Source organism: Psittacula echo, assembly GCF_963264785.1.
Source record: "Psittacula echo genome assembly, chromosome: 6".
Taxonomy (NCBI): domain Eukaryota; kingdom Metazoa; phylum Chordata; class Aves; order Psittaciformes; family Psittacidae; genus Psittacula; species Psittacula echo.
In genome coordinates this window covers 44,265,906-44,293,538 of record NC_137743.1, presented here as the reverse complement: position 1 = coordinate 44,293,538, position 27,633 = coordinate 44,265,906, and positions in this window count along the sequence as shown.

Here is a 27,633-nt window from a genome sequence, read left to right as displayed (position 1 = left end):
TAAGCAACAGGATGTCTTGGGCCTGGCTAAAGCCAGGTCACAGGAGTAAATTCTAGAATTCTTAATTTCTGAGTGTTCCTGCCTGTCGTTATTCCAGTGTGCAGCTGCTGGAAGAGCAGATGCCTGCACAGCTCTCTTTAACACTGACGTCCTGTAAAATAAAACTTCAAGTCCTCAGCTAGCTAAGCATGGTGTCACAAGTGAAATCTCTCAGAAGTTATGGCATCTGGATATTCCTGTGCCCATGGAGAAGACATAGGATAGCAATCATAATTTTGCTTTTGAGGTCTCTAAAACTTTCATGATGATAGATTTTGGCTTTGATTCTATAGAAGGTCAACTTTGTCTCTATCAATCATTTATATGGAGAAATATCAAGAAGCAGTCTTAATGAGCAGTTACTTTTTGATACCAGCAACTGTTTTAGTAAAAGTAAGGTAAAACAGTGGGGAGAATTTGGGGGGGTGGGGGTGGGCTGGGGGCCAGAAAGTGAATCCAGTAGCTTTCAGAGAGTATTGGTGCTCTAAATTCACAGATGATGAACTAGAAATAAAACTTCATATCACAATGTCATACCTATTTATAGCTCCTCAGGCCTTCCCCAAATAATCATCCAATCTTGTTTGAATATTTTATTGAAGCATAAGGGAAATTTTAACCTTATAACAGACATCACAAACAAGCTAAAGGCCTGCTAGTATAAATAGCACACAGTATTGTTATATTGATTCTGACTGCCTTTGCTACACCCACCACATCCCCTATCCTTTAGCAATTTTCAGGGACAGATAACTAATTCTGGTGAGATCTTTCACTGAAATGACAATTTCGGAGCTTCCTTTTGGGATAGTCATGAGTGTGATCAGATTTTCAATCTGCAAGCACTGATTGATTTGCTTACTAAAAACTTCCTAAGAAATCCCACCTGGGCAAAGAATTTCTTTGAACTTTATCATGTTTCCTTACAAATTCTTCAAAAGAATAATTATATTTTAAATAAAACTGCGGTAGTATATTCTTGGTACAGTATGAAATTAAATTCCCTAAGGTGGACTTGCAGTTATTACAGTAGGCTTAGAATTATGCATAAAAATAGATTGTATGTATTTTGGATATATACATGTATTATATTATTAAAATGATATGCATCTTCCTGGGTTATTCTGTGGGCTTTGTTTAATAATTGGAAAATTGATGGTATTTCAGGGTTTTTATTCTGGTATCAGTTAATATACATACAGCTTGTATTGGAAAACCATTTAGCACCAAAGAAATGTGTATTGGTCAAAAGGGTGCCATAAATTTTAAAGCTTTCTTGTGCCCCTCATACATCCCCATGCAGAGCTCCATGCACTCCAGCTGGTCACTGACACAGAGAGTAACACCACCTCCTTGTTTCCCCTGATTGTCCTTCTGGAAGAGCCTGTATCCTTCCATTCCAGCACTCCAGTCATAGTAGCCATCCCACTCCTATTTGTGATGCCAATAAAGATTATAGCCCTGAAGATGTGCACACTTCTCTAACTCCTCTTGTTTTATTCCCCATGCTATATGCATTTGCATAGAAGTATTTGAGCTGAGCCCCGATGAAGCTGACTTACTGGCTGGAGTGGTTGGAATTCCTTTGTGCTCGTCTTCAGGTGCTCTCCTTCTGACCTGTGATCTGTCTTCAGGCTTTGGGCATCTCTCTCTGGCATTGGTATCAACCTAGTAGGAGTAGGATGAATTGAGGTTCCCCTCCGCTGGCAACTTTAGTTTAGATTGCATTAAGTAAACATGGGAATGAAAATGAAAATTAAGACTAGAACTGGAGTTTGCTCATAACCACTGTATGACAGGTGCACTATGTACAGTTTTTTCTATGACCTCCACTATAGGATGCTGTGCAGTACCCTTGCCCAACTTAGAGCATCAGTCCATGAGGTGAAATGACAGCTGTTCTCAGAGAGGTTTTGAGCTGTATGGATTGGTTTAACATTTTGCTGTTAGCATTCAGGGGGGAGTCGGGTCCTGGAGTTGTGTCTGTGCAGGGATTACCTTCGCTCCTTAATGGATTAAAACAACACCAAATGGTGAGGTGTGGTTTTGCCAAACAGGGCAAGTCCCTGCAGTATGCTTGGAAGAAGATTTTGTGTTGTGAGTTGCTAGAAGGAGTGAAGGAGTCAGAGTTGGAATGTTTTGTCTTGGGATTGGTGTTTGTTTTACTCTGAGAGAAAGCCAAATCTGTATTCAAGTCTGAGCAGGGGAGATGAGATATCAAACCTGAGCGCTTCAGATGTAAAATTCTTCTATCAATTCACTCAAAGACATTTATATTACACTGAAAGACATTATCATGACACCAACAACATATTAACAGAGGAACAGATTGTGACTGTGGTGTGTGTCATGGGGTGTTGTAGTCACAGGTTTGCTTGAGTGTCACACCAATCTACAAGCATGCACCGAACAAGACTGTCATTTATTTATTTATTTATTTTTTAAGACAGAGAGGAAGCAAAATGCTTGTGTAATTCAAGTTTCCATCCTTCATCTTGACTAGATGTCTCCTCAATTTATCCTATTTGTATGCTTTGTGTTGGGTGGGGTGCCAAGAGATAAGACAAAAAAGCTCTTAACAAATGAGGAAAATTAATGTGGAGTTTAAAAAAACATTGCTCAAAGCTCAGTGATGATTTGATTTTGAAGTTTTGTAGGACCCTCTCTAGTGCAAAAGAATCTCGTAATAAAAGAAATCTTTCTGTCCAAAAAGCTCTCTAGTTTTGAAGAGATGGAAAGATACAGTTCCAGAAAAACTGTGAGGAAAGTAAATTTCCCTGTGTTTTCAAGCTATCGTACAGAAGGCCACAGGTGACTGAAATGCAAAGTCAGAGGATACCTTAGCATGGGACATATGTATCAGCTGGAGAGCAGAGGTCAGCATTTTCATTTATTCTGCAGAGAACAGTGTGTGACACTCTGACATACAATAAATTCTGTCTGAATTGATGTGAGGAAAAAGATCATGAGAAGAAGTTATAAAAATGGAAGCTTTTGATGGTTACACCTCTTTTTTTGAATCTGAGACAACACAATTATCTGAGTTAAAAGCTGAAATTCAGAGCTGACCTGCTTTGTTACTAGCACAAGGGCAAGCAAGTGCCAGAAAGTAGCGAAACTAGTGAGATGAAGAGCAAAAGATGGGGAAACTAGAGACCTTTCTGAAGTTTGCCTAATTCTGATGTAAAGAAGCAGTCACATGTGCTGCCTTAGATTCCCTTACATTATCTTATTATGTGTGAAGAGATTGATGGTTTGTTACTAGTCCCTATATGATGTGGACCCCCAAATCTGTACACTCTGTATCTTTGAAGTTATTAATGGTTGTGGTAAGTAGAATTATTATAGGATCTTTGTTTTATTTCAAGTCAGATAGCTATGATGAGGTGATGGCTTTAAACCTGTCTTGCGTTTACCTTGATTATCTGGATCAAATTAAACTTTCTTGGGACTTCTGAATGGAAATTTTGTAAGCAAAGATTCTGCTGTGCTGAGAGCATCATTGCAATTTTTATTTAGCATAAAAAAGTCTGTAGGTAACTAGGGAAATATTTTCAAAACAAAATGTTTAAAATGAGAAATTTTAATACTTATGATAAATCTAAATCTTAATCATATGTATGTGTGACTCACAGGTCATCTTTATAGCTTGTAAAGGTGGTTTGAATATGGCATCAGCGTGTGTATAATCAGGAAAGACAGTTTCTTTTTGTACTCCAGCAAACTAAAAGCAGTTAGTGTGGCTCTGAACCTGAGCTAATAAGCTCTGTGGAGTGGTGAATTATATCAGTAAAATCATAGAACTGTGTTCAGCATTTGTGCAATTTTTGATGGGCTCGCAGAGTAATTCGCAGCAAGCTCTTGTCTGCCTGCAGCATATTCCCCTTATCACTGTAGCCACAAGGTAAGTATTAACCAGTCTGTTTGTATTCACATCTGCAAAGCATGCAAGTTTTGATAACATTTTAAATGTTTGGAATGTTTCTGAATTTTCAGTGGAGGAAGAAAACGGAAAATAGCAAGACTTTGAGTTTTATGACTTTCCAATGATCAGTTTGACGAAGACGTTTCGTCTTCAGAGAAGTATTTCTCCTGCCTCCTTTTCCTGTGACTGTTCTACCAGTATTTCCAACCTTAAGAATAGAATTTGACTGCCAAGTTGAATATGTTGCTTCTGTATAGCTTTAGTAACAAATAAATAATAGCAGAAAAAGGATGAAGTTTAAAGGCAAGAGGACACACGCACACAAAAAAGTGATAGATTCTGGTCTTTTCAGTGGGATTGTTCATTATTTGCTTGAGGTAAACTTGCCTTTTTCAAATATTTTGCTAGTTTCTACCTACCTCAGTATTTACACCACCTTTCCTTCTAGGCCAGATTGTACATGTGATGCGTGTTCACAGTAAAGGATGTTGTGGCTTTCAGTTCTCCCTTTTTCCTTTTGTGTCCAAACACTCTTTTGAAATTAATTTAAATTTATATTAATGTTGTTAATTCGGTGTTGTTTAAAAAAAGGTAAAATGGATATACAAGAGATCCTGATGGGACCAGAGCTTAAGAAAAATTTAAGAAGTTTGAGTATTACCAATCCTAAATTTAGGCCTCTTCTGAACTAGAATCATAGAATAGTTAGGGCTGGAAAGGACCTTAAGATCATCTAGTTCCAACCCCCCTGCCATGGGCAGGGGCACCTCACACTAAACCATGCCACCCAAGGCCTCATTCAGCCTGGCCTTGAACACCGCCAAGGATGGAGCATTCACAGCTTCCCTGGACAACCCATTCCAGTGCATCACCACCCTCTCAGTAAAGGATTTCTTCCTTAGATCCAATTTAAACTTCCCCTGTTTAAGTTTGAACCCATTACCCCTTGTTCTATCACTACAGTCCCTAATGAATAGTCCATCCCCAGCAACCCTATAGCCTCCCTTCAGATACTGGAAGGCTGCTATGAGGTCTCCACGCAGCCTTCTCTTCTCCAGGCTGAACAGTCCCAACTTTCTCAGCCTGTCTTCAACTGAATAGGTTTCTTCATTTTTCCTCAGCTTGAAAGATTGTGCTCAACAGTACGTCCCCTAGCTATGTTAATTTCATTTATAGACTACTCTTAAATAGCAATTCACTCATTAAACTTTGATTATTTCTTAGATACTAACCCATAGCTGATTCTTTCTATTTGGACTTTTGTAACTGACCATGTGTGTTTGTTAAGGAAGCCTGTGTGAGAAGTACTTACACTTTTATTTTTTAACACAGTTAAGACCTACTTTTAACACACTTAACAAATCACTGATATTGCATCTTATCACACTTGACTACATCTTTTCATACTTTAATTCAGCATTTTACGGTAGTGTTGAGTGGTTTAGGTGCTAAAATTCCTGATCTGTGTAGTGTGCTAGAATTTTTTCCCTGGACTTTACAGGTGTAAGCACAAACATTATTGATCAGTTCTCGTACTTTAGTAGTTTTGTTTAATATGTCTTGCTGACTAAGCTATATTCTGTAGGAGAGTTAGGTTGTATGTTTCAGGATTTAACTGCATTTGTCCTAACTGATGGTCATAGAAATGTAGAATAGATAAGGTTGGAAGGGACCTTAAAGATCATCTAGTTCCAACCCACTTCCCATGGGCAGGACACCTCCCCACTAGACCCTGAACACTGCCAGGGGTGCAGCATGCTTTAAGGATTTATTAGTTATGCTATAGACAAGCTTTAAGTATTTATTATCTTATTGTATTGTACTTTTATAAAAACATAATTCAATACACCTTTAATAATTTATAAATTTAACTCAGACTGAAATAAAAAGAAACATACACAAGTTTCATTAACTCACAGTTCTAGCTCACACTGTGATGTACGAGTGGTGGTTTTGAATGAAGTAAATGCAATTTTGGTATAACATCTAGGAGGAAATCACAATATTTTACAACTGCCAAAAAAGGTGGTTTATTACAGTGCAGTTGTTGCAAATAAAATTAAATCATGCACAGAATATTAAAGAAAACTTCTGGAGATTCTCTAAACCACAGATTTTGGTATGTAAATTGTAGAAGTTTCATGATGCCCAACAGTGTTCTCATCTGTGCCACTTAATCTCTTGCTGCAGAGACGAAGAAATGTGGCCAAAAATTAACCTAGTAGCTTCCCTTGCATATTTTTTCGAAAGGAGCTCAAAATGGATGATGTCTGTGGCCGTGTAACTCTGTGTCTTTAATTTATTTGGTTTTATAGTTTAAGATAGATTTTAAAAAGATCTATTTAAGAATACAAAAGTTCTTATTTAAGAATTCTAAGTTCTTATGAGTGCAACAGGAAAGCTTGGCATCTCTGTACTGTGCTGTTTTTATTGTTTCTAATTTTAAGAGTAGCAAACATGATACGAAAATAGGATTTCAAATCTTAAATAATATTAATGCCAATAGCAAGACAATATTGTGCTAATGGCTGGAGATCATGTAAGTAAAAATATAATAGTTCATTTAAGATCAACGTTCTGTGATGTGTAGTTTTTTGCTTTTTTCAAGTGCTTATGTGAGATATATAAAATTTAAGAAGTTTTTCATTATTAATCCTGTACTTTCAATTGCATTGTAATGTTGTGATAAGTACCCAGTTGTCACTTTGCTTCAAAGACCCAACTAGAAGTGCTAAGCTACAGCATATTTGGGTTTATCTTAGTTTTCTATGATGATAATATGCTATGATCTGCTCGTACTCGTAAACAAAATGTTCATTTTTTGCCCCTGAGAAAGTGTTGTATCTTTACTGCAGAGGAAAACTGGCCACCTGCATTACACAATCTACTATTATATATTCTCTTTTTTTGCAAATATGGGAGACATTTCTTTAATTTTCACTTGCATGCTTTCCAACGTCTCTTCCTGTATAACCATATTCTTTAGCTACCATCGTTTGACTGACAGTTAAAGGGAATCTGAGAAAGCAGTTTTAAGGAAGACCTTCACAGCATGGAATTCATCATCTTTCATTCATCATCTCGAAGGACTGCTATAGTAGTGAGAAACTAGGGATGGGAGTAAGAATAATTCGGGTAGAACAGGACCTGTGAGAGGACCTAGTCCACTCTCCTGCTCATAGCAGGGCCAGCTCTAAGGTCAGACTAGGCTTACTGGGGCTATATCCAGTTGGGACATGAAAATCTCTGAAGATGGAGATCGCACAGCCTCACTGGAAACATGCTCCACTGCATGCATCTCCTTGGGGGGAAAGTTTCAGAGAGTTGCTGCCAACGTGTTTCTCCAGCCTGTAGGAAACTATCACTTCCCAGTGGCATTGAAAATAGAGACTGTGTCTAGCCGTAGGTTATCCCTACAGCTCAGATACTGAACAACTGTGATATTCACTTTTAAAAGATACTCTTCAAAAGTTAACACTAAATCTTTTGTATCCTAAGATATTTTTGTTCAGAAAAATGTTATTTGCATTCATAGAATCATAGATTCATAGAATGGATAGGGTTGGAAAGGACCTTAAGATCATCTAGTTTCAACCTCCCTGCCATGGGCAAGGTCGCCTCACACTAGATAGAGATAGACCATGTTGCCCAAGGCCCTGTCCCACCTGGCCTTGAACACTGCCAGGGACAGAGCATTCACCACTTCTTTGGGCAACTTGTTCCAGTGCCTCACCACCCTCACAGTAAAGAATTTCTTCCTTATATCTAACCTGAATCTCCCCATCCTAGTAGGCCCCCTTCAGATACTGGAAGGCTGCTATGAGGTCTCCACGCAGCCTTCTCTTCTCCGGGCTGAACAGCCCCAACTTTCTCAGCCTGTTTTCATATGGGAGGTGCTCAAACCCCCTGATCATCCTTGTGGCCCTCCTCTGGACTTGTTCCAACAGCTCCATGTCCTTATGTTGAGGACACCAGAACTGCACACAGTAGTCCAAGTGGGGTCTCACGAAGAGGGTATATAAGTATTTCTGGAGCTGCATGATGTGTCATTTATTTCAGTGCAAACCTTTTAAGCTGTGCAGTGTCTGTAAGTTGGAACTGTATTTCAAGACTGGGGTAACTTAGTAGAGAATAGGAAAGAGGTGAAGACCCTCTAGAAGTGTCTTTAATGATACACATATCATCTCTATGTTTGCTTGGAGTAGCTGCAGGATGAATATTTGTATTCTCAGTGCATGTGTGAGATTGTTTTAATACCGCTTTTCAGAAAGACTTGTTTGCCATTTAATATGCAGAATGATCTAGGTAACTTGGAAACAACTCAGTGCTATAAAGCAATCTTAGTAAAGTAAGTACACAAATGAAAGAGAAAAACCTGTACCTCTTTTCCCTTCCAAACAGAAGTCCACTTTTAATTAGGTACTGACCTCTGAATGACTTAGAGCAGCACTTCAATTAGTGGACTTCAGTTCAGGTGATTTCCTGTCCACCTAGTTTTCTGAATAGTCCTGAGTAACTGCAGAAAACCTGAAGGAGCTGCAAGTCAGGAAATGAAAAGGATTGAAGAGAAAAAAGGCTTCAAATGATTAGAGAAACCAGTATTTGAAATTGATCAAAAGGTATTGTTTGTATGCTTATTATTATTAGTTCTTATGTCCATTGAGGTGTTTTTTAGGGACTTGACTAATAGAAGAATCATGCATGAGCTACTTTTCTTGAATTATTTAAACTCAATCTCTGCTTCTACCCCTTACCAGCCCCCAAGTGTATGGTGTTTTTTCTTTTGAAATGACTGGCTGTGATTCTTACCTGTTTTGCAAACTGCTTCCATTACCCTGTACAGCTGTGAATTGTTACTAGAATTCCCATAAAATATAAGAGAATGTTTTAGCCTAATGTCCTCATAGTTCACATAACAGTGAAGTCTGTGAATTAATCTTCTTGTGTCATATCTTATATGAACTCTGTGGTCTGTAGAGCAATGTGTTCAACATTGGGGTGAACAAGCAAGAAGAATGCAGTGACACTCAAATATGCTACCTGCATTGAACTAAATACCACTGGACATGCATGTTGAAGATCATCCTGCTCTTCCTCAGCAGAATGAACATTGAGCCCTAAAGGCTTTAAAGCTATTAAAAAAAGGTCTCTCATTCAGTAAGAACTCAGAGAATCCAAAATGAAGAATGAAAGGAAAGGCTTTTTTTTTGTATTACAGCTAATGTGTCTGATAGGCCTTATCCATGACTTGGTCAAATAGCTCTTTATTTAGCAACCTCTTCAAGAAGTCTAGATTAATCTGCATAGTCTGATTTTACTCTCCCCATTACTGTAGATCATCCTGTCACCATCAAATGGGCTGTTGAATTCAATTCTGCTCACTTAATGTCTTTCATAATTTTAACTGTGCATCATTCTAGCTTGAATACTTCTTGTTTTTAATATTCAGCTGCAATTGTAAAGAGGTGCAGTTTATTCTTGGTAAACAAAATGATTAACTAGGTCCTGTAAACTGTAGCCTCTGTGTGCATTTACTGATTTCAACTGGGACCTGTTCTATGAAATGTCAGAGGTTTCTGTTTAAAGCTCTTACAACCTAAGAGTTTTTTCTGGTATGCCTAAAGCTTGTGAGCATGTGAATGTTGACCTGTGTGTTCATGAAGTAATTCTGAAGGGTTTCCTAGGACATTTTACTGTGGCATGCTGAAAGTACTGCTTCATTTCTAAAGCATTACATGAAAGAGCTCTAGAGAGAGGTACATTCATCCCGTCCATCTGATAAGAAAATTAGTACCAGAAATTACTGATGTTAATTATGAGTAATTTCAATGAGTCATTGTCGTCATTGTGGTGGTTCAACCTGCGTGGAACACCATCTTGATACTTGTATGTAACTAATCTGAATATTCCCTAATTTGCAGTTAGTCTTACAGTTGCTGGTGGTTCTGTGCTGTACTGTGAAGTCCCGCTTCAGCAACACAGCTTCATCTGATCTTCTGTCAGGCTTTAAGCATTCCCTGTAATTGTAAAGTTGATTTGTTAAAAAGAAGCAGCCAGTGGGTTATATCGTGGAAGTGTTTGTTTGAAGTTATCTGAATAACATGGTGTGCTTTCATATTTCTTCACTTAATAAAAATAATGCTAAAAATATAGGAAGTGATTTATTAATGTCTGTCTTCAAGTTAAGAATCCGTAATACCATAATGACTGTCTCAGAAACACCTGGTTCGGTTTATAGTTTGCTTTTTGGAACTTTTGTATATATGAACATAGATCATATTAGTCTAAACCTTCACATCACAAGAATTTGCAAGGTGAAAACAGAATAATCAAGGACCATGTTGTATCTGTATTAACTAGTATTCCATAGCTTATATTTATTATGCCACATATGCAAAGAGCATTTGTGCAGTGTTGTTTTCCCCTGCAGATGACTAATTTAATACAAGAAGGATTTTTCATTGGGTCTGTTTTGTAACTTGTTTTGTTTTGGTTTTTTTCCGTAGAAATGTCTATTGGAGAGTCTTGCAAAACTGACTGAAAACAGTGTGTGGCACATGGAGAGGCATTAAGCTTAGAAAAGGCCTCTTCTAATCAGAAGGAAAATTTAATTTTAAAAGGGTTTTTCATGAGATTTTAACTTTAGGCATATGAAGAAATGGAAGGCAAAATATGGGTGATTATGTTTGAGTGATTAGATATTCCCTAACAGCATAAGTAACACTGTTGGTGTAGAAATAGGAGATGATATGGCAAATCAAGCCTTTAATTTGTTCACCAGGTTTTTGCATGACTCAGTGCTAGTTTAAGCTCAGTACAATGATCAACCAAACATGTGCCTGCATCAGTCTTTAAAGATGGAAGTGATAAGGATAAAGCACATGATATTTTATTAAGCTCACTGCTACTGCAGTAAGCCCACGGCTCCTTGTCAGCAATCAAAGATTAATATTTCTTGCTTTGGGGAATGTAACATATTGCTCCATTCTGGCAAAGGAGAATATGGACTTGGGTGGGAGAATGTAATTTTTGGGAGAAGTTAGTTTAAAATCAGTATTTAACAGGAATTCAACTTCCTATCCTGAAGTAGTAATGATAAAACAGTATGATATGGGATGCATTGGAAACAAAATTACTGGTATAAATATCCTTTCAAGACTTGATTTTGGAAGATTATTTTATCTGGCAATTTTGAAGGACTTTTAAAGGAAATCACTATGCACGTGGAGATGCTTGTTTACATGTTTAATAGATCTCCCAGAGATACTATATCCTTGCGAAATTAGAAACTTACACAACAGTATCCACTTTAAAATAACTGCAGAATAGTCACTTGGACTAAAATGACTGTTTTATCTTTTTGTTCACTAATTGCTTCACTTAAGAAATAAATATTGGGACTTAGAGCATTATATATGACATTCAGAACCCCACAATCCCAATTTGTCTGTCTGTTTCCTGTCTCAGTGGACTTCAGACAAAATTTCTCTGGTTTTGTGCTGTGCTAATGGAAGAATTGAAATTGAATCTACCATAATTTATCTGCCAAACAAAACGAGTTTCCTTTCAGTGCAGCACAGTATTATTATGCTTCATGTAATGCTTGAGAGGAACAGGCTGACCTTACTTATTTCTGAGTAAGAATGGCTAAAGCAGACTTGTATAGAATGCTTTTCAATTTCCATGTGCCACTTTCAGTTCGTGGTCCTTGTTCATGTATTTTGGCAGACGCTCAATTTAACAGCCACTGGAAACATGTGGGTAACTTTTCATGGACATGAGAAAACTCAGCCACCTGTTTGGTTATTTAAAGTTCAGTTTTGCAATTAAGACCAGACACTGTTGTGTAAACGTAAAGAAAAAAAAAAAAAAAAAAAGCATCTGTACTGATTGCAGGTAAACAAATCACAAACAAAAAGGGAGAGCATAGGACATATTTGAAATAATGACCATCATGATCTGTGTAAATTAATCAAATGCATCTCTCTGATTCTTAATCTCCAGGTTTCAATCACCAGTTACATGGAACTAAGAGAGGGATGAATGAGGAGTTAAGTACTGCTAATTTGCACTGAAGGAGCAGTGTATTTTGTACTGTTGTTATGACAGGCCATCCTGAGTAGAACCGAAAATAAGCTTGCAGCAGAAGTAATTTTTGGAGTACCTGCAAATGATATCCCTTAGTTCTCTATTTTTTCAGGGACTCTTCTCAGATAGAGATAGATAGATATATATATATATGCACACATATATATATTTGTTTTGTTAATCAGTTCCTCGGGTCATAAAATCTGAAAGGGTTTTAAAATAGATCCATCTCTTAATGCATTGGTGATCTAATTAATTTTAAAGGAGTGCTTTTGTCTGGGTATGTGCTTCATCAGAATTAAAGATCCTGACTAACTGAAAAGCTCTTGCTACAAACTTTTGTGTATAGATGTTATTATATCATTTATTTCTAGGTGGAAGACTTACAGATGTCTGCCACATCACAACAAGGAGAAGAAAATCAGAAGTTGCATGTGTTGACCTTTGGGACTACTTTTGATGTTAATCGCATGCACGCTCATTGTGATGGTACTTAGCTGGGTAGGATGAGCCAGTGTCCTCCCTTTCTCATTCCTTCTGTCTTGGCACATGTACAGGATTATTTGTGTCCTCTGCAGCACTAAAGTGGTTTAAATAAACTAGTATAGATAGAAATCTGTTAGGAAGGTGTTCATCTGACCTAGAAAGGGCACTGACACAGTTATGCTAGTTTGAAGCATCTGTACCTCAGCTTGATATTTCCGCAAACTTTTGCTGTTTCTTGCATCACTCACCTTTAACCACCATGAAGTCCTACCCTGCCTCACATCACGATCATGTCTGTCACTTACACCGTTACCTGCCACGGCAGGCAGTTTTTCATGTCATGACTCAGTTCCTCGTGTCCTATTCAATGGGAGAAACTTCAGGCAGGAGTCTGATCAGCACCTTCATCTCCCTGCTGTCTTAGATGTTTAAACTCTGGGTGGCTCTTTCTCACTGCCTTGAGGAGCTTAGGCAAAACCCTGGTTTTTTCCTGCCTTTTTCTTGGTTTTACTACTTTGTTTACAGCATGTCTGTAGTTCCATTTGGTTCTCAATTCCTTATTGGTCCTTCTAAATATCTGTCTAAATACAACAAAGCCAAATGAATATAGTTACATGAGTGAATTTTCTGAAGGCCCTGAATAAATTAGGGGAAGAAGTTTCACTTTGCTAGCCAGCACACTCAGTGGAAACAGTTTAAAACCACTTTGATCACTTGTGGATTATGCTGAAACAGAATTAACTTAATAGATTTTATGTTAAAAATCTTGAAACCTATTAGCCAAACATCATCTTTTTTTTCTCCCTACTTTTCTTGACATCCGAATGTTGCTCTAATAGAAGTTGTTGCCAGTAAAGTATTGTTAGTAGCAATGCACCATCAAATTGTCACTTGAATAATTACAACAGTCAGACAAAACCAAAAATGATCACTGTAGCAGTCTGCATTCAGGAGAATGCACTTCCTTGGGTGACTGTACATGGGAACAGTCGGAGATTGATGTGGGTGGTTTGTCACTTAATTTTTGGATTGCCTTTTCAAATTGTGTATGAATAATATTTGTTGTAACTATATAGATTTTAAAGTATTTGGAAAATGTTTTAATGCAAACTGGTTGCTTGGACTTGGCAGGTGGGAGTGAAATGCAGTCATGCAATAGGTACATTATCTATTTTAAAGTCTATGACATTGAGGAATTTTATTTTAACATTTTAAATTACAGTGTTTTTAAGGCATAAAGTAAAAGAGAGGATCAACTTCAACAGTTAAATTGACTTTTTCTGCAGCCAAGGTAATTTATTTTCTTAACTTGATGACATTTTAATTTTCTGAATATAGTCATGGTTCCTTGGACATGAATATAGTCATGGTCCCTTGGTTAAAATGAATTCTAGCAGAAGATAGCAGAACTTAATTGCAGTTGCATAGCAGCTGTGGGTTAGTACGAAGTTAGTGTCTTCTCTTTACTGTTCCTCTGAAAGTTATAAGGAAACTGCAAAGCTATATATGGGAATATAGTAAGAATACTGACAAGGGTTTCTATATCCACTATATCCATTTTTCATATGCGAATTTCATGAGGTTTAAAGAAAATATCTCACTTTTAAGGGAAACACCTATACTAGTATGTTGGTATGCAGCTACCAGGAATGGCTTAGGAATTTTCTTGGGCTGTCAGGTTACATTGTTACCAATAATAACCTCCTTTTTTGCACTTTTGAAGAAAAATGCCATCTTTTGTTACAAGCTGCTACTCTACCTTTTTTCTGAAATAAGGTACATGTTTTTAGGCTGCTGCTGCTGTTCTTATCCTCTAGAAAATTTTCATTTAATGTTGGTTACATCCAGAAATAATGTGATTATGGGGAAATATTCTGGTTTTCTGTGATTATGGGGAAAGTAAATGTTTAATTTAAAGACCTCAGTCAAATAAGTAGAACAGTTTAAACACAGAAAAATAATAAAGACTTGCTACACAAAGACTGTCCCTGTTGTCAAATTTGAAGCAGGTGGGTGGAGTGGCAGTTGTTATTGACATTCAGCAATTCAGTAAGATCAATTTATGATTTTGTTACCATGACTTCAGGTTACTTTGGTGACCCTTTATGGGTCAGACTCAATTAAGCTGGAAGCTAAAGATGTTGAAAGATGTTGAAAAGTGGAGTATCTCCTATGTTGATATGAGAAATTGTATGGCAGGCATGTTGGATCATTGCTCTGTGATTTTTGGAAGTTGATCTCCGAAGGCTGAGGAGGTCAGAGTCTATCTGAGCAGTAGTCTGTGCTGTGTAGTGGTGACTCTGACAAGATGACATACTTTAAGCAGAATTGTCTCGTTAAAGGAGAAATAAAAAGGTAGTTCATTCTCCATGAGCGAACTTAACCTTCAAATTGTCTTTCTCTACTGGTCCTGAAAATTGCTTTTGTGTATTTGATCTGAAAAGCAGATCTTTTCAGGAGGCCCATATTGCTTTGGACAGAATGTATGAGGATAGCGAGTTTTATACTTGTATTTGCAATCTGCTTTATACCCTCACTAATACATATTGGCATTTAATCTAAGTCTGTCCCTCTTTCTGTGCCATGTGACCTGATTTGCCACAAGTAGGCAGAAGGATCAGGACTCCAGCAGCAAAGCCTCAAACTAATGTCTATGAGCATCCCAGTTCCTTTCACAGTTAATCACTTTAGACTTAGTAACTTTCCAGATAACCTATAAAATTTCCCTTGCCATTCCTCTTGTGGTTATGACAGTTATCTGTGTGGGGTATAAGTAGATTATTGAAAGGATTGAATATCAGTAGATGCTATGCCTTTTGGTTTTAAGATTGATACTATTTATCTGAAAATATTTTCAACTTTATAAAATTAGGAATATATGAAAAAAATGAATCTGCATTCTAAGATGCACGGGCTGTGTGTCTCAAGAGCCTTTAAAGAAGTGAAATACTATATTTAGCTTCTGTGGTGCTCAGAATTAAATAGGAAGATGCAAACTTCATGACAGTTCAGTAAATGAATTATTTAAGTGTTGATTATTTTATTTTAATCCTTCTTGCATTTTATTTTATTTTTTTTTCTCAGCAGTTTGTTTTTGGTGGGTTTTTTTTGGTTTGGTTGTTTTTGGTTTTTTTTTGGTGACAATCAATGAAGTATTATTCAGTTTTTCAAGCAAGCTGGGAAAGTGAGCACCTTTTAAATGCCTCGTGGTACAAAAGTCCTTCAGCCATCTGGTGGTGGGGTGTAAAAGAGAGGGTCAAAGCTCCTCCCACCTGAGATAAGGCACAGGTTAAATGAGAAATTCCAGTTAGATGTAAGATTCTCTTTTTTCTTTTTTTTTTTTTTTTTTAATCAGAAGAGGTGTTTAAACACTGGAAAAGGGGCCCAGACAAGGAAGAAACTTCATTCTTCTAGATTTTCAAGCCTAACTGGGCAAGGCCCTGAGTAACCTGTTTGGATTGAACTGTATTGAGCAGGAGGTTGGGGTAGATGATCATTAAGACAGAAAGAAAAGGATTAATTCACCACAAGTTTTCTTTTGGCCAGTGCATTAGTTGTAACATTGGCAGTATACATAGATAACATGTGGATGTTGTGTGTCTGCTAAATAGTAATTTCTTTCTAAATATTTGTACTAGATTCAGAATGATTCTCTAAATTCAGAGGACAGCATGAAAATGGGCAGTGAGATTGCAGAGTAATCTGTGTATCTGTTATACTGATATCAAGCCCCTGGAGACAGTGCTTTACCTAAACCCACGTAGTTGGTGACTAGGACCCGAAATACTACTAAGGAAAAATGTTTATAGCAATTCAGGGTTCTAAGGGCAGATAACTGAAAAATTGTGTATCCTTCCTCAATATTTTGAAATGCAATTTTGAGAATAGCATGAGAACCTGCATATAACTTCTCATTTGGGCTAAATTGAAATAACATCTGTTTATCCCAGTTGAGGATCTGGCCCTGTACGGCCTAGCATGGTGTGACGAGCAGCAGGCACTGGAGCAGAAAATTAATGTCATTGTGCCATTCTCATCCAGTGATGGAGAAAGAGCAAATGGTCAACACAGGCTCTTGAATCCCAAGTTTCTTTCATGACAGTGCATTATAGAGCATTAAATAACCACACGGGCTTTTTACACATGCCTATCTGGAGGGAAAACATTTAAATGATAGATTAAAATATGACTTTCGCTTACCCTTTAGTGGGAGTGAGATAAGGCTTGTATATTGAAAGAATGCTTTTAACCACAGTACAGCACAAAAACTTATTGAAATATCTGAGGAATAAATCATTTTGTTATGTTTCCCTTTTCTGGATATCTGAAATAGCCTCTCCACTGCCAGTTTCTGTAATGGAAATAAAATTAGTTCTGTACAGCCCATCGTTGAACTTTAAGTATTGTGCGGCGTAGCAGTTATAATGCTGCTGTTGCTGTTGTTTACACACAGGTTTATCTGCCCAAAATAACTATCAGTTCATGTGTGAATAGGAAATGTAGAAAACACCAGTTTGTTGGTGATGTTCAGTGTTAGTTCTTTGAGGACCTAAGGGTTACTCACATACAAGATAGGTGGGCTACACTGTATAAGTCTATAGTTAAAGCAGCTGTGACTGAGTTGGTAACATAGGAACACGGGGAGGGTTTAAAGCTTATCTTTAAAAATCACAAGTGACCTTGAAGGTTTAGAAGCAAGAGGGGGTTGCACTTAAGTATCAGCAGCAGTTAAACAAAAAATATTTTTTCTATGCATTAAATTTTTCGCTCAGATTTGGAATCCCTTTATGTAGGGTGATATGCTTCAAAGTTTTTGTAGTGGAAAGATAATTTGAATGGAAGAACTACTTCAAGATTAATTTAATTCCTTTATCCTGTTGTATGAATGTTGTTGAGTCAGCAGCTTGATATCAGATTTGGGAGGCTATTTTTTTCCTAAAAAGGAGCAACTGCATTTTTAGCATGAATTCTGTAGTTACTATAACTTTTGTCATTTGGCATAGATTTATTCATATAAAATAGTGAGTGCGGATAGGCAGGCCTGTGCAAATATTGACAAAGTTTAAGTGGAGATCTTTCAATTTATTTTTCTATTTTCTTTTATGTTTATGTTGGCATTTCACTCAACTGTAAACAGAAAGTCTTTCTTTTTCAAAGCAGTTTTCTAACTTAGATTAACTGTCCATGAAATATATAAATTAGAGTTGTGTGAATAACTTTTTTTTACTGCATTCCACATGCTTCTTACATATTGCACTTTTTGGTCATTTAAATTGAAAAATGACTGTAGGGACCAATATAAGTAAGATGGAAACAATTATTCATTAGCTTGCGTTAGTTCTACTGCGTATTGCTTCTCTTCTCTACTTTCATCTCTGTACTTTCTTTAAATATTACAGGGAGGAAGGAACATGCTCAGACTGGAGTGGAGTACTCGTGTTTCTTAAAGAAAAAAGCCCATATACTGAGTTAATCTTTTCTGTTTCTGAAACTTTTTCTTGCCTGTATTTCTTTTAGCTTTTTACAAACATACAATTACTTTTAGATGTCGTTACTAATTAAGAAAGACAGTTCCTGGGGTAAGTAGCAGGTTAAGACTTCTATTTCTCTACTTTTCACTAATTTAAATATGAAAATATGAACTGTGTGTGACAAGAGAACTGTCTGTGTCTAAGAGACTGTCCCATGCAGACATTACTGCTTCAGAGACTCAGAAGTATTATACATAGACTTATTTTACTTTAATTTTACTTCTACTGGAAAGTAGCTTATGGAAAGAACATAACAATTGAAGGAAGTGTTCTGTAAATAGGTGTGGTGATAGTAACGGGGCTTATCTGGGGAGAACATGGAAATAAAGTCAGCATTGTATATCTTCTAAAATCAGTTTCTGACTAACTCCTTATTTCACTAGGGTTCACCTTGTGTTGTGAATTAATGACATCTGGATTAATAAATACTAGTATAAGCACATACTATCAACTTGATTTTTGTAATGAGTTTAAAAGGATCTAGGCGACCTTGTTAAAATACTATAATGAAACGAAGTATAGCTTTTAATCAGTTCAAATGCATGAAACATTATACTCTAAGTTCTTTGTAATGCTAATTGGCTACAATGAGAGGCAGTGCTACCATGAACTTGGATTTTCAAAGTGAGAAGTGTCTTGTTGCTGTGAATTGGTGGGTGAGAAGTCAAACCTTTTAGTTGTAGATTTAGTTTTCAAGGTTATGATTCAAGAAATCATTATCTGTAACAAGAATGGAATTTACATAGCTTTTGCATTAGATAGGCCATTAAATAACAGAAGTATATTAAAGGAAAATGCTTGAAATGTACAATGAGACTGAAATTCTTAAGATGCTTATTTGCATAAAAATAAAAAAGGATTTTATTTTTATGAACTTGTTTGCTTTTAAGATTTACACATGTGACATCTCCTTTGGGTATATTTTAGATTGTATTTATTTTGCTGGTATTTTTTTTTTTTCAAATACTGAGTTATAGTGGAGAGAACACAAGGTATAGTAGAGAGAGATTTCAGAGATCCAATCTATTTCCCTGTGTTCAGAAAAGATTCTTAAAATCTAAGTAGGAAAAAGAAAATCTAGGAGTATTGGCTTGGAAATGGCAAAATCTGTATATCTTCCTGATTTATCTGTAGATGGTAAACACTTTGCAGCAGGACCATCCAGTGGTATGGCATTATAATAATAATACAGTATTTCCTCTTCCTAAACCTGATGCCTGCAGTAGTGCCTGGCCGCTGCAGATACTATGTAGGGAGAATTTAATGCATTCCAGAAAGGGGAATTCATAGCAGTCTGTGCACTGTGCTTAATTTGCCTGTTTGCTAATTTACAAAAGTACTGCAGAAGTAGATTTCTTGAAAGTGTTTGCAAGGTTATTTTAACTGGAAAGTGAAGTTAAAATATAGAGTACTAGCTTTGAATGTGTAAATGTGCAATGGATGTAAAATACTGGCCTTGGAGTAATAAATATTCAAGGTGAAAAATACCTGTTTCTTACATTTGGTGACAGCACTTCAGTACAAAATCCTAGTGTAATGAATGAGGAACAAGTTCATACAGATGAACTTTAAAACAAACTTTACTGCTGAAGTTCCTGTTATTTTCTAGAGAGAAATACATTGTGAAAACTTAAATCTTTCCCACCTTTTGCTGTTTGTGATTTAGCATTGTAGGTCATTTTAATTCGTACATAATTTTTGTACTTGTATCTGCTTAGAAACCAAATGGGATGAAAGTATGATTCATTAGTGCTTTCAAGTATGAGAATCAAAAGCTGCTCAGAATTTAAATCTGAGTGCTCTAAATGCTAAACATAATTAATCTCATATGAATGCCAGAAACTAGGAAGCTTGAATGTGTTAATTATACGTAAAACATCTTTCATTGCACTCAGCATATGTCAGGTGACCCAGATGTTGCTGGCGTCCTGAGCAATCTCAGGACATAAAAACCAGAAAATTCCAGAGGAAATGGGCACTTGAGTGCTAACAGAAGAGAGGTTGGTTTTGGGGGTCTTTTTCGGGTGGTTTTATTTTTTGTGTGGTTGGTTGTGGTTTTGTTTTGTTTGGTTTTTTTTGGAGGGGATGTTGGTTTTTGTTTGATTTTTGTTTTGGTGGTAGTGTTTTTTTGGACACTGCTTCCGTAGAAGTACAAATAACCTGTTTTCTGGAGTCTCAAAGTGACACATGATGTACAATGCCTGGATCTAATAGCAGTTGTCCTCTCTGCAGCTTATAAAGTACCAACAGAATTGAATGACTTTCTGCTCCACTGCCTTATCCAAATACTCCAGTATATCATTTTCAGTAGCTGCTACAGTGAGCATTTCTTCATCACATTGTTTTAGGTTTCTAGGGCTCATTTGTGCTTTTGCATGCAATTTATGTAATTCTCTTGATTTCCAAGCTGCAGGAATATACTTTGTTCTGGAGGCATTGCAGCAAATTAGTTTTCTTAACCTAGGTGTAGTTTTCCATGACATCTTAAGGGTTGGAAGAAAGCACTAGAGAAGGAGCCTGTTGTGTTTAGAAATGGAGATTTACTGAAAATGATAGGTTGGCTGTTGGTTTGAAGACATGGACCTTGAACAAGGCAGCACTGTGGATCTGAGGAGGTGGAAGAGGCTGCAGATACAAATAAGGAGGGCATGAGTATTTGCAATGAGAAGGACTTGGCTAAGCCTGTGTGGGAGGTTTTAACAATGAGCTTGAAGACTCTGGAGCCTGCAGGTCGACTGTGCTCTCAGAAATACATGCTGTTGCTTTGGGCATTTGAAAAAAAAATAGTTATTTTGTTAATATCTTTGGGGCAGTAGAATTCAATTTTGTCTCTAGTGCTGAGCAGCATTATGCCTGCCCTGGAGAAAATGTAGTAGCAAGTTCCGATCATTTTTATTTCAGAACGGAGGTTATTTAATTAGTTTTTTTAAATACCGAGAAATAACGGCTGTGTGTTTTACAACCCTCTTGAGTAAAATGAACATCTGTGGAAGTAAATGTGCAAGCAACAATCTACTTTTAGTATATTCAGAATCACAAAGTGAGAACTCTCCTGGGGTCAAGGACTATATTCTAATTCTAGAACGTACAATTCATACTTCAGATATCTAGTTTAATTTTTATCTTTCCATGCTGCAGAACTTTGCAGAAGGCTGTAAATGTTAGACGGAACTGCTAATAAATGAGACATGATAATCATAGAATCACAGAATCATAGAATAGTTAGGGTTGGAAAGGACCTTAAGATCATCTAGTTCCAAGCCCCCTGCCATGGGCAGGGATGCCCCGCACTAAACCATATCACCCAAGGCCTCATCCAACCTGGCCTTGAACACCGCCAAGGATGGAGCATTCACAACCTCCCTGGGCAACCCGTTCTAGTGCCTCACCACCCTCACAGTAAAGAATTTCTTCCTTAGATCCAATTTAAACTTCCCCTGTTTAAGTTTTAACCCATTACCCCTTGTCCTGTCACTGCAGTCCCTAATGAACAGTCCATCCCCAGCATCCTTGTAGGCCCCCTTCAGATACTGGAAGGCTGCAATGAGGTCTCCACGCAGCCTTCTCTTCTCCAGGCTGAACAGTCCCAACTTTCTCAGCCTGTCTCCATACGGAAGGTGCTCCAGTCTCCTCATCATCCTCGCGGCCCTCCTCTGGACTTGTTCCAACAGTTCCATGTCCTTTTTATGTTGAGGACACCAGAACTGCACACAATACTCCAAGTGAGGTCTCACGAGAGCAGAGTAGAGGGGCAGGATCACCTCCTTCAACCTGCTGGTCACACTCCTTTTGATGCAGCCTGGGATACCGTTGGGTGGAATTTAATCCTCAATCCCTCAATCACACACCCTACACCCCCCAAACCTAAAACATTGGGTATTTCGTCTCCAAAATTATTTTACATTGATCACTTAGTCATGTAATATCTTTTCCTTAGAAGCTGTATGTGTATAAATCAAATAGATATAATTGCAGTTTTAAACTACATTTATAGATGTATTTTATGTATGTATATGTCTCATACTGCTGCTAGAGGAAACTTGGAAAAATATTGCAGAGTATTGTTGTTGTACAGAAAAGCATTTTGTTATGTGAAGCAAGAATTCCAGGGAATAAAACTGATTCTCTGTTAGGCTGTCACATTGACTACTGCATTACCAAAATAGTAAAAGTAAAGCTGCCCCACAAGCTTGCTGATGAGACCGGGAAAGGCCCAGAAACGTAGAAAAATGCATTCTAGATTTCTGCATCTGCCTACTGCTCTTGCCAAGCTATGCCATGTGAAGGCTGGAAATTGGCTTCAAGAGTTGAGTGCTTTTTGGTTTTGGTTTTTTTTGTAGAAAGAGAAATTACACCATTGCATAAATAGTCAATATCAAGATAGTCTTTAAAATTATATAGGTTCAAGAGTACAGTTTAATTTTAAATTCTAGTGATATTTTAGGGGAAAGCTTTTTTTCTTGGGGATGATGCAGAGCCTAAAGAAAAAGGTATCCAACACTGAAGCTGGAGTTGAGTTGAAGCTGAAGCTTGAGTCCTTCTAAATTTAAGAACACTTGTTATCTTCAAAGTGGTATTAAATATGATTTTAGAGAGGTTAAAAAGCAACCAGCAAATGCTGCATGCAAAGGGTCCTTTTTCTGAACAGAAATTTTAAAGCTTTATGTTAAATTTCTCTCAAGGAGGTGGATAATGACAAAATTGCTCTTTATTTCCTATCTTCACTTATTTTCCTTAATCGCCGATTACTATGGCTAATGATGTGCCTTTTAGCAAGATGAAACTTCAGCATGATCCAGCGCAGCTGCTATCACATGCAACAAACGTTTTTTAATCCTAGGTGTGTTTAGGTTTAGGTACCCTGGAGATGTCTGGTTCCATTTGACATTTTGTTTTTCAGAATAAAACCTAAGCAGAATGCTCGGAGAATGTGATAGAAAAATTTATGTCCTGTCATGACTACCTCCAGCCTCACATGACAAAATCCGCAACCCTTATTCACATAGTAATTCTTAGTACTGTTTCTTTTGTTAATGCAGACAGACTGTTCTAAGGAAATACTTACAGTTATTTGTCCCAACATTTTTCTCACGTACTATGTCATACTAGTAATTTTTTCAGTTCAAAGTTAAGAATAAAAGTTACGAATTTTAAGGACTCTTATTTGTTAACAATAAAAGTGTTGTTTAAATAGCTGGCAGAATCAATACATAATATGTCTTCTGTGGTAATTAATTTAATACAGTAAAATGAAGAAAATAGATCTTAATAGATCCCTGACTTTGTGGACTGTAATTCTGTATTTTCACTTCATATACATAGGCTGCCATATATTTGCTTTCCATAGTCATTCTTCACATACCCTTCACAGGCAGTCCACAAATCCACATGCATTTTCAAGAACTGTTGAAAATGGCTGCTATGATATCATGCCACTTGGAGTGGTATAATTGTTCTGAAAGCAGTAGCTATTGTTTGATAAAAAGTAAATAAAATATTGCTGAACTATTTCTGCCATGGAACTGCACAGAAAAGAAGGCCTGCTAGGCAGTAACCCTCTAAAGCATTCCAGCAAGTTTCCCCATCCTGGCATTTTGGCTAGTAGGCAGTAGCTGTTGCCAGGTATTTGATTTCTTTTTACTTAAAATTTTCGGGGAAATATTACAGACTCTGAAAAGCCTGAAAGAGAAGCACCAATTAGCAACTGTTTTCTAGGTTGTCTAACAGCATGCAGTAGTGGTATTTCTTAACCTTCAGTTTTGTTACTGCATTCTGATCAGAGCACTTGGTCTTATTGTAACAGTTTTGTCTAAATAGAAGTTAAATTCCTACTTAAAAAGCAAATGTAAAATAAATAAATGAACAAACAAAAAAATCCTCAAACAAAACCAAACACAAAACAACCAACAAATACCCAAACAAGCCACTTAACAGTAGTATGCTTTGTAGTTGACTGTTATATTTTGCTATATGTTATATTTTGTTATATGTTGTCCAGAGTCCTAAAACTCCTATTCTTTGGAAATGGCACATGTATTTTAGAATTGCAGCTACCTTGAATAAGCTTTGTTGCCTGCTTTTGCTCTACTCTACTGAATTAAAAGGAGATGTTACAGATCTATATACAGCATTTTTTACTATATACTAATGGTATTTTGTGCTACTGAAGGTTTATCAGTGCACATATGGTTTCCTGAGATGACAAATGCAACCTCCCTGTGCTGCCTTTTAAGATTGGTTGCAATAACTGTTAAGTCAGGAGCTGAGTGAATACTTATTTTCTTTTTTTTTTTTTTACTTGAACTGTGCCCTTATGAAGCTCCTTACAGTAAATAATCCAATAAAGCAAGAAAATATCCATATTCCTCCTCCCGTCACCTAAAAAAGAGGAAAAGGTGGGATTGTTGTGCATCTTCACAATGAGAAAAACCCCATCATACTATCGGTGCTATCTTGATGTAAATTAGTATGCAGATAAGGCACTGTTTTCTGGCACAGTTTTCTGACTAATCCTGGTCAAAGTTCATCTCCATCAAAATGTGGTCTAGGCATGGCTGGATTTTGCAGCAAGCAATCTTGTACAAATAGTATGTACAAAGTACCCTTAATAGTTTTCGATGAGGTACATGAGTTTTTGAAGAGTTCAAGCAAGAAGTGAACAGGGAAAGGAATTTGTAGATTATTGAATCTAATAGAATAAAAATAATCAGCAGTATGGAAAAAAAAGTAAGTCCTGATAATGCCTGGGCAATGGGGGAATAGAAATGCTGCAAAAGGAACATCTTGAAATTACTTTCTTAAATTGAAGTGATAGCTGTGCAAATTATTTTTAAAATTTTAGGGGGGTTAGTGATATTTTGTGTGTGTTTTTTTTTCCCTGGTTTTTTTGGTTTTGTTTTTTTCTTTTTTCTTTTTTTTTTTTTTTTTTGTTGTTGTTGTTGTTGTTTTTTAATATTAGCAGATTAGACAGGTTTCCATCCCATTTTTTGTACTGCAGAGTTTGTTTTGTTCTTCTGCTTTACTCTGATCCTAATTAGTATCTCTAAGATCCATCCTTATTCAGCTTTTACAGTTCTAAGTTAATTCGGCTACATTCTGCATTTAGTTTTACTTGACTGGATAGCAATGAGGTGTGACTTTTCAATCACTCCATTGTCTTCATGCAAATTAATACTGTTGCACTGATGCTAGTAATTTTATCATTTAAGTGATTTTAGACTTACATTTTGTACAAAGTGAGCCTCTACCTCTTTGTGATCTTTCTTTTGACATACTTTTGTGTGTTCTTCATGCCAATAAAGACCTGTATATTCCCTCTAGCAAAAATGCTCTTTTTTTTTTTCTTCTAAATTCTTCTTTGAGCCTACTGCCATCAGGAAGTAAATCTCAGGGCTGAAGATCCAAATGCAGTTCGGTGGGGCTGTTCCAGTGTAAGTGTGAGTTTTCTTCAAATTTACAGCAACAATCCTCTGTGTTTGTGTCTCGTTATCTGAACTGTGCTGTTCAGATAAGCTCTTAAGTTCAGGTAAGCTCTTAAATTCAGAGAAAGCTCTTAAGGCTAAGTCCTCTATATTTTCTATATAATTAAATATTTTGCATTTATTAGTCTGTGTAAGTACAATTCAGAAATTTCTTCAGATTTATGCTTGACTTGTGCAGGGAACATAAAGGGATGCATCCTTTTTTGTCTGATATTTGATAACTCTGTTCTAAAAATATCCTTGGTAGTTTGAGCTCGATAGATAGGTAGATGCTAGGAATAATGTAATATTATTGCAAAAAAAAAGAAACTACAGTCAGATCACGTCCCTGAGAGTGCAGGGCATTATTAAATAGACGGATTGAATCCAAATTTTAGATTTTTTTTTTTTTTTCCCCCCACTAGGTAGAGAACTCAGGCTGTTGTTTTGCTAGTCACTGGCAGCTGGTGCTTCTCTTACAACTGGTTAGAAGTCTTTAATATGTAGGTGGAATTCCTCACTTTTAATACACCTATATTTTGATAAAAATGCAGTCTGTGTTTAAATGATAGAAACCAGTAACATAACAGCAACAGAATATAAACGGACTAAAGCTTCAGCCTTCTTCCCTGTCAGCCTCAACATGCGTTTAAATATGAGCTATGTCAGTGTACGCTAAGAGATGGAACTTTTAAGTTTCACGAGGATTATTCCTCTTACCCCAGGGGTTCCGCACCTTTGCGTCCGTGCTTCCTTGTGTCTGTTTTTACACGAATGTATGAGGCAAGTGTGATGGGTGGTGGTGTGACTGGGTGAGACAGCTTACAAAAAGTGATGTGGGTGTGTTGCACTGCACAGAACAGCAGCAGTTCCTGTGGAAGCAAGTGTGCAGATCCTTGAGGCAGGAGGGCCGTGCTAGGGCTGCTGGCGCTGGCGGCGATCATTAGCCATATTGCATTTTGTGTGTGTGCATTGCTGCACATTGCCCAGATGCGTTGTGTCAAGTGTTTAATGATTTTTCACATTGTTGTCCGTAGATTCTGCTCCAACATAAGGCCTTTGGACTGGAGAGGCCATCAGGTGGCTGCCCTTCCAGCTAGCTGTGCCAGATAATCTTTCTGGACATTAATCAAGATGATCTCAAATTGAGTAGGTCATTTTGTTCCTGTATTTCCTACAGTGAGGCAGTTGTGAACATACTGCTTCAAACTACCTATGGCTTTTTTATATACATTTATGCTTCTGCTTTTAAGTTTCATTTTGCTTAGCTTAGCTTGTTTGCCCTTCACGCAGTTGGTGTATATATAGAGGGTAAAAACATATTTTCATGGCCTTCATTTTGCCAGATTTAAGAAGGTAAGCCTACCTTGACTTGTGTTGTTAAATAGCCACTAGGTATTTCTCCCTCCCTAATTTTGTATTCTCTTCATCTCCTGTGCACTTAAAAAAAGATTAATTTCAAGCAAACAGGCAGGACAAAAGGTCGTCCTGAAGATAAAACTTCATGTGTTGCTCCTCAGGATCTAAGCAGCCTCCTAGCTCTACCTGAAACAGTAAATTTGCAAAATGGGCTTTGCAAAAAGTAGAAAAGTTCATGATTAAAAAATATTTTTAAAATGGGTCATAGGTAAGCAGTTTGAAAATGCGACATTGCAATGTAAAATCACGCAGTTGGCATGTCTTGTCGTATGTGTGTAAAGTAACATTAACTTTATGGCTTTTGAAACATGATTTAGTATTCTTTATGATTAAAAAAGAGTGCCATATTTAACTGTTGTGCAAAATGCAGAAACAACTGAAACTGTTCTGCTCAGCTTTTACTTTCTCTATTTTTACTGTTTTTACAATCATATTGTTTGATCATATAGACTGATTATTTTAAATTTGATTTTGTGGTTTTGTTTGGTTGGTTGATTGGGTTTTGTTTTTTATTCAGTGGTAAATCTAGCTTAATTTTTCTCTGAACTGTTTTGTTTAATCAAAAATCACTGTTGATCCTAGGCTTTAGGCCCATCTGGTCATGCAGAAGTATTTTCCTGCTCTCCCCTACACTGATCCTTTGCCTGTCCACTGATAAATAATGGATTTAAGGAATTCAGGGTGA